Consider the following 8,360-nt stretch of genomic DNA (forward strand, 5'->3'; position numbering starts at 1 on the left):
ATTACACGCGTGAGCCACTGCACCTGGCCTGTTTTACTCTTTGACTTTGGATAAGTCACTTTAAAGTCTCTAATTTCCTCATTTGGAGAATAGAGAATGATGCCTGTGCTGTCTACATGGAAGACGTAGTGTGAGAATAAAATGACTTAACACATGAAAAAGCTGTTGGTAAACTATATATTCCCATTCTGATATAAGATACTCCTACTCCAGTCATTAAAAGGAACATGAAGTTGGGGGGAATGTTTAAAAAAGGGAGTGGAGAGGGAAGGTATGTCATTGCTTTTCTGTTTTAATGTTTTTTTGTGAGGTTTTTTCCATTTTTTAAATTGTCACTTAAAAATACGTAACATTTACCATTTTAACCAGTTTTAAGTGTATATATAGTTCTGCAACATTAAGTACATTCACATTGTTGTGCAACTATCACCACCATCCATCTCCAGAACTTTCTCATTTTCCCCAACTGAAACTTTGTACTTACTGAAGACTAACTCCCTGGCCCCTGACAACCATCTTTCTACTTTCCATCTCATGAATTTGATTAAGTACTTCATATAAGTGGAATCCGTATTTGTCCTTTTGTGACTGGCTTATTTCACTTAACATAATGTTCTCAGGGTCATCTGTGTTTCAGCATGTGTCAGAATTTCCGTCCTTTTTAAGGCTGAATAATCCACTCTGTGTCTACACCACATTTTGTTTTTCCATTCATCTGCCTGTGGACTCTTGAGTTGCTTCTGCCTTTTGGCTATTGTGAATAATGTTGCTGTGAACATGGGTGTACACATCTGTTTGAGTCCCTGTTTTCACTTTTTTTGGTATATATCCACAAATGGTATTTCTGAATCATATCTATGTTTAATTATGAGGAAGCAGTCTGGTTTAAAAAATTAATTACTTTATTGCTTATGGAAACATCTCCACAGAGTCATATCTGAGGGTATATGTACGCTGTGGTCCATGAGGCTTTTTTCTAGGAAATGTTTTTCAAGTACTAATCCAATTTTTTAATCACAATCTTCTAAGAGGCTTAGACTGTGAAGGAATATGGATCCCAAGAAATAGTTTTTGTACTCAAGATCTTAACAAATGATTACAGATAAGCCTTTCCTTACTAAATGTTTGTTTTTTTAAACTAATTTCATTCAGCAGTTTTCAACGTAATGCCTCCTAAGTGCCAGGTACTGTATTATGTAGTAAGGATTTAGTGTTGAATAAGTGAAATTCAAGTGGTGGAAAAATACTACTGAAAAGAAAATAAACTGAAGAAAGAGGACAGTGAATGATGGAGTGGGATGTTATTTTATATAGTCTAATTAGGGAAGTCTTCTCCGAGAGGTAGCATTTGAGCAAAGACTTCAGTAAAAATGAGAGTATGAACCATGTGAAGACGTTGCAGAAGAGTGGCACAGCAAAGGGAAGAGCCCTGAGGTAGGAGCAAGAAATGCTTTTCAAGGAGACAACTCAGGGATCAGATGACAGCCTATCTCGACCAGTACCTAGTACCTATATGAGGAAATCAATTGTTGTAAGATAGCTCTAGAAAGTAAAGTACAGGGCTGGGTGTGCTGTCTCATGCGTGTAATCTCAGCACTTTGGGAGGCCAGGGCAGGAGGATCATTTGAGGCCAGGAGTTCAAGACCAGCTTGCACAACCTTAGTGAGACCCTCTCTCTACAAAAAAAGGTTTTTTAATTAGCTGGACGTGATGGCACACACACACCTGCTCTAGCCACTTGGGAGGCTGAGGCTGGAGGATTGCTTGAGCCCGGGCATTATGAGCTATGGTTGTGCCACTGCACTTCAGCCTGAGCAACACAGTGAGACTCTGCCTCTTAAAAACAAACGAAAAAGAAAAGTATAGAAAAATGTTAGTGATAATTTATTTACATATTCTGTTAATCTAGAAAATACTGTATTTGTGGTGTGAGAGATGTCAGGAAGATATTACTGCTGACATGACATTCCAATAATGATTACTACATAGAAGACATAACCTTTTCCTCTGAAATGTTATTTTCTTGGCAGAGGGACATGTGCAGTGAACCCAAAGGATGTATTTTATCATCTGTTCAGGGAAGACAGAATGAGACAACTGATAAAGAGAATCTGAGTTTTAAGAAATGATCTCTAAGAATCTTAGATAATACAATACTTTAATAACCAAGTATCTTACTGATATATATGACAGTGATACTTATATTATTAGGAGAACACATAGACTCAGATCTCAAGAGAGGTTAGAGATCACCCATATTTTGCTGGGTGCTGTGCAGTAATGCGAAGTTATGCCAGAAATAACTGCACCTCAAGAAATAAGCACCATTACTTCTTAGACTCTCCATTTATCTTTTTACAAACATTGATATTTATAAATAATACCCTCATTTAAAAGTAAATGAATTGTCTTGGAAAAATGCTGTATTGTAATACAAGGAATATTACCTTTAGAAATGAGATATTAATCGTATTAGAAAACTTCTGTTTTTAGACTTCTTTATGTTCTGTTTGAATTATTTCTTCCCTGATATATGTATATACTTAAAAAAAAAAAAAAAGAGAGATGGGATTGTTTTGTTGCCCAGGCTGGTCTTGACCTCCTGGCCTCAAGCAGTCCTCCTTAGCCTCCCAAAGTGCTGGGATTACAGGCCTGAGCCACTGTGCCTGGCCTCCTTAATATGTCTTTCTCAGACTTCAAACCCATTACATTTATCACCCTCAGTGAACCCATAAATTGCTTCGCCTATATGCTTCTTGGTTTACAACATTGTAACCACCCAGTTATGCAAGGTAGAGACCTCAGTCATCGTTTCCTTCTTCCTCTCCACCATTCCCCTTACCAGTTTGGTGAGCATTCTTCACTGTGTGTTCTATGATAAGGACCTCATATGTATTATCTTAATTTTTTACTATAGATGTCTACTATGGTTTGCTGTTCCCCACATTTTATGTGTTGGGAACTTAGTCCCCAAATTTGTATGTCAATGGAATGTAGGACCTTTGGAAAGTAATTAGGATTAGATAAAATCATCAGGGTGGGGCCATCATAATGGGGCTGGTGGCTTTATAAGAGGAAGAGAGACTTGAACTGACACACATGCTCTTGCCCTTTTGCTGTGTGATGCCCTCAGCCATGTTATGGCACAGCAAGAAGGCCCTCACCAGATATTGGGGTGGTCTTGGACCTCCCACCCTCCAGAACTGTAAGAAATAGATTTCTTTATAAATTACCCAGTCTATGCTGTTCTGTTACAGCAACAGAAAACAGACTAAGACAGGGTCCTAAACAAAGGAAAAATAGTGTTTTAAGATGCAGACTTACATTGCCTTAACAGGGCCGAGAATATCTGTTTCATTTTGGTATATTTAGACTGTAATATCCTCTCCCAGTGTTTCTGCTACAAGTGGGTAGCACGGGACAAGCAATGGGGTTGAGGAAAAATTATCATAGTTACAAGAAAGCCCTCTAATAATCCTTGTAAGAGTGAGAGTTTTGTCTGGTTTTCTACTTCTTGTTTTTCCTAAGAGACCTTGTTGATGTCTCTTATAGAGAGGGTCTTTTATAGCTGAACGTTCTCAAAACTTGTTCATCATCACAACCACTAGTACTTTTTTTTTTTTACAAGGACCACTATATACAAGATTCTAAGTGTAGACTTCAGAGGAAACTTAGGAGGAACACATTTTTCATTTGACATGCCAACAAAGATTCTTTAAATAGCAGATACTCTGATGAGCAGGAGCTCATCAAAATGGAGTGAGTGGCCAGTATTAAGCCAGTATATATAGCTTGTAACTCTTTTTCACTGAAAATTTAAAGTAATCGGTCCCCCACCCCCATGTTTATTTAGATTCTTAGTCCCCGTAATGTGAAGAAAAATAGAATGTTACTATGTAATTACCTCAACTCCTAAGCCATTATTGTCTTCCCATTTATAAGAATTTTAATAATTCGTAGGGCTATTCACATGCCTATTCCTTTAATGATCTAACAGTTTGGAATTGGAACCGTCCTCGTGAAGACTGCCCTGGATGAGGAAACCTTTGAGTTTCTGTTTTGTTCTGTGTTCTCCTCTTCTGTCTGTGCAGCCATAGTCTCAGGCTTACTATAGAGTTTACCCAGCATATTTGCTTCTTTCTCCTGCTCTGCTAGTGGAACCCACGGTAGTATCAACAAGAAATATCCCCTTGTGTTTTTAACATTTGCTAAGTTCGTGTCAGAAAATCTGAATGTTTTGGCTTTGAATGGAATTTAGGAGAAATTGGTTTTTTTCCCTTTAAATTCATTTGATTTGAATGTATTCTCCGATGTCAGTTCTATTTCTCTCTGCAAATGCTCTTTAAACTCAAATCTAGGCCGGGGGTGGTGGCTCACGCCTGTAATCCCAACACTCTAGGAAGTCGAGGCCACCAGATCACCTGAGGTCAGGAGTTCGAGACCAGCCTGGCTAACATGGTGAAACCCCGTCTCTACTAAAAATACAAAAATTAGCCGGGTGTAGGGGTGTATGCCTGTAATCCCAGCTACTCGGGAGACTGAGGCAGGAGAATCGCTTGAACCCGGATGGCGGAGGTTGCAGTGAGCCAAGATCACGCCACTGCAACTCCAGCCTAGGTAACAGTGCGAGACTCCGTCTCACAAATAAAAATAAATAAATAAATAAACAAACTCAAATCTAGACTCATTTTTATCACCCTCTCTAAATCTAGAATGAACCATCTTTCTGTACACTGTCAAGCCCGCAATGAAAACAGTTGTCCCTGGTTAGAACAATGATTTCCTTTATTCAGTAAAATGTTGTGTGCCTGGCTTAATGCTAGTTTTCCATATCGTAAACACAAAGGCTCCAAATGGCAGGCCCCATCAACTTATGAGAGTTGATTGGGCAAGTTCTACAGTCTGTCTTGCAGGGCCTCATAATAATTTTTCACCCTCTGCTTATAGGTTCTTTTTCCTGACTTTTGGGGAAAACTTTTCAGGCTTCTTCCAGAGCTACTTCAGTTTTGGGGGATTCTCACTGCTAGAAGACAACAAAACTTTTGGGGATGTCCAGGCCAAGGCAGCTTCTGCACTGGCTGCTGTAGGCATCACTTCTCAGGTCCGCTGCCAAAGACCCAGATAAGAGGAATAAGCGACACCCATTGGCCTAGAGTCAGTCTTCCCTCTGGGGGGACCTTTTCAGCCCTCTGATTCTCATTTTCCATCTGTTGCTTCAGGAGGATCTTCTGAGGTTGTAGGACAGGATGAAGCGTTTGGAGTGTGAGCTCTGAGGTAAAGGTGGCAGAGTAGGAGATGCCCATTCGTGTCTTCACCGTGCAGCCACGTTCATTCTTAGTGCACCACTTCCCAGGAATTGGTTCTCTGCTTTGAATGGCTAGAAACCAATTTTTTTTTAAAGAATATTTTAACATCTTAAGATGTAGTTTGTCCAGTCCAGGTCAGACCTGGCACAGGCCCAAGTCCCTCAAAAGACATTTCTCTTTTGATGGACTCCTGTTTCTGCTTTCCAAGTGGCAGTCCATATTATCTTTTTTTTTTAATTGGTTTTTTTTTTTTTCCTGAGGTGGGGTCTTGCTATGTTACCCAGGCTGGTCTCAAACTCCTGAGCTCAAGCGAGCTGCCTGTCTCAGGCTACTGAAGTGCCAGGATTATAGGCATGAGTCACCACGCCTGACCAGCAGTCCATATTATTTTAACTCTTAAAACAACCTTGTAGAGTAGGTGCTATTATGTTGCCCCCATTTTAGAGAGAAAGAAAGCCAGGACCTTAGTAACACTTTCCTGGACTACTGGAAGAATCCTCTAATAAGTCTTTCTGCATCAAGCATCTTTTTATAGATCAATCATCTTCCAATAGTCTTTCTGTAATGGTAGTATAATGGTGCTGCTTTGCTCCTACTGTTCTGTGCTTTGCTCCAGTAGTTCCTCTATTGTGTTCTGAACACACACCCAATACCTTTGGCATTAGAGGCTTACCTCTTTTTTTTTGAGATAGGATCTTGCTCTGTCGCCCAGGCTGCAGTGCACTGGCATGCTCATAGCTCCCTGCAACCTCAATCTCTAGGCCTAAACGATCCTCTCGCCTCAGCCTCCTGAATAGCTGGGTCTACAGGCATGCATCACCTTGCCTGGCTAATTGGTTTTTTGTTTTGTTTTCGAGACAGAGTCTCACTCTGTCACCCAGGGTGGAGTACAGTGACGCAATCTCGGCTTTTGCAACCTTTGCCTCCTGGGTTCAAGCAATTCTCATGCCTCAGCCTCACAAGTGGCTGGGATTATAGGTATGCACCTCCACGCCCAGCTCATTTTTGTATTTTTAGTAGAGACAGGGTTTTGCCATGTTGGCCAGGCAGGTCGCAAACTCCTGGTCCCGAGTGATCTACCTGCCTTGGCCTCCCGAAGTGCTGGGATTACAGGTGTGAGCCACTGCACATGGCCTAATTGTTTTTAGTAGAGACAAGGGCTTACTGTGTTACCCAGGCTGGCCTTGAACTCCTGGCCTCAAGCTATCCTCCTGCCTCAGCCTCCCAAAGTGTTGAAATTACAGGTGTGAGCCACTGTGCCCAGCCATTTGAGGCTTTTTGATCTAATACCTACCCATACTCACAACATACGTACCCTTAGGCCTTGGACATGATATTTATCAACATTCATGGTAATACTAACATTGATTTATTCAAATATCGTATGCTTGCTTTGTATTCTGTGGTGAATGGTAAGGATTCTAAGATGAACAAATGTCATACCTACCCTTGGGAAACTTAAAGTTTAGTGGAAATGTAAGTAATTATGCTTCAGTATTAGTAGATAATAGAGTTGTAGGGTTGAGAACTGAGAGTGGTACACTAACTGGGACAGGAGTTACTTCTCTTTATGTATCCTGTTTTGTTCCACCTGGAATAACCTATCTTTGTTGTTTGTTTTGTTGTCTGGGTTTTGTTTGTTTGTTTGTTTGTTTGAGATGGAGTCCTGCTCTGTAGCCCAGGCTGGAGTGCAGTGGCATGATCTCGGCTCACCACAACCTCCGCCTCCTGGATTCAAGTGATTCTCATGCCTCAACCTCCAGAATAGCTGGAATTACAGGCGCGTACCACTGCACCCGGCTGTTATTTTGTATTTTTAGTAGAGATGGGGTTTCAACATGTTGGCCACGCTGGTCTTGACCCCCCAACCTCAAGTGATCCCCCGACCTTGGCCTCCCAAAGTGCCAGGATTACAGGCATGAGCCACCACGCCCAGCCACCTATCCTTTTTTCCTTGATGTATTCCTGTTGATTTATGCAGCCAGATGGCAGATGGGTGGATGGATGTATGATCGATCAAGCATAAAAAAGTGACATCCTGCCATCAAGTAACATGTATTCTAACTGTAAATATTCTGAAAGACACTTTGGTTTTGCTTTGATTTCATATGCTTTCCTTTCAGTTAAGTCATTTTCTACTTTATGTGAGTCATTGTTTTAAACAGAAAAAGTAACACTGTCCAGTGTGTATTCACTTCCCATTTCTGAAGCGGAATTATGTTTGTCTGCTCTGGACATTTTTCCTTCAAAATTTAGAGAAAAAAATACAAAGATAAGATTACACATAGATATAAGAAACTGAATGCTAGGCCCACTTCTGCAACTTACTAGCTCTGTCTTAATATTTTTAATGGATCATAATTCATCTTCTCCTTAGTGAGTTGCTGCTGTCACAAATATTGTTGTTTTATGTCTTTGGTATTTTTAGGGTTTTCAGTGCTAGGTGGAGGTCATCTGCCTCTATATTCGGTGGCCCCAGAGAGACATACTAGCTTGGTTGTGGCTTTCTGAACTCCCCATCTCGTCTCTTTTTGAAGATACCCTCAAAAGATGGGTTTATTGCTGATTCTGCTTCTGCTTGCTGTTCAGTCTCTTTTTGTCTTGTTGCTCTTAAAATGTATCCAAGAATAGAACTGAAGGTTTACAAAAAAACAAAAGTAATCCTAGCTCTTTGTGACTTTGGGCAAGTTACTAACTTCTCAGCCTCATCAGTCAAAAAGATACAGGGATAATTAAATTAGTTAATACTTGTGAAAGCTCTAAGAACAGGCTGACATATAGTAAACTCTCAATGTTGTTATGTTAAGTAAAACATGCTTGGGGTGTGACAGGGATGACAAGGGAAGCCATTTTCTGTTAACTTAGGTTTTTGTTTTTTGTTTTTTTAAGAAATTTTGTTATTTTTATTATTTTATTTATTTATTTATTGGAGGCAGAGTCTTGCTCCGTTGCCCAGGCTGGAGTGTAGTGGCGTGATCTTGGCTCACTGCGACTTCCGCCTCCTGGGTTCAAGCGATTCTCCTGCCTTAGCCTCCCAAGTAGCTGGGACTACAG

Source organism: Mandrillus leucophaeus, unplaced genomic scaffold (assembly GCF_000951045.1).
Source record: "Mandrillus leucophaeus isolate KB7577 unplaced genomic scaffold, Mleu.le_1.0 Scaffold4, whole genome shotgun sequence".
Lineage (NCBI taxonomy): Eukaryota > Metazoa > Chordata > Mammalia > Primates > Cercopithecidae > Mandrillus > Mandrillus leucophaeus.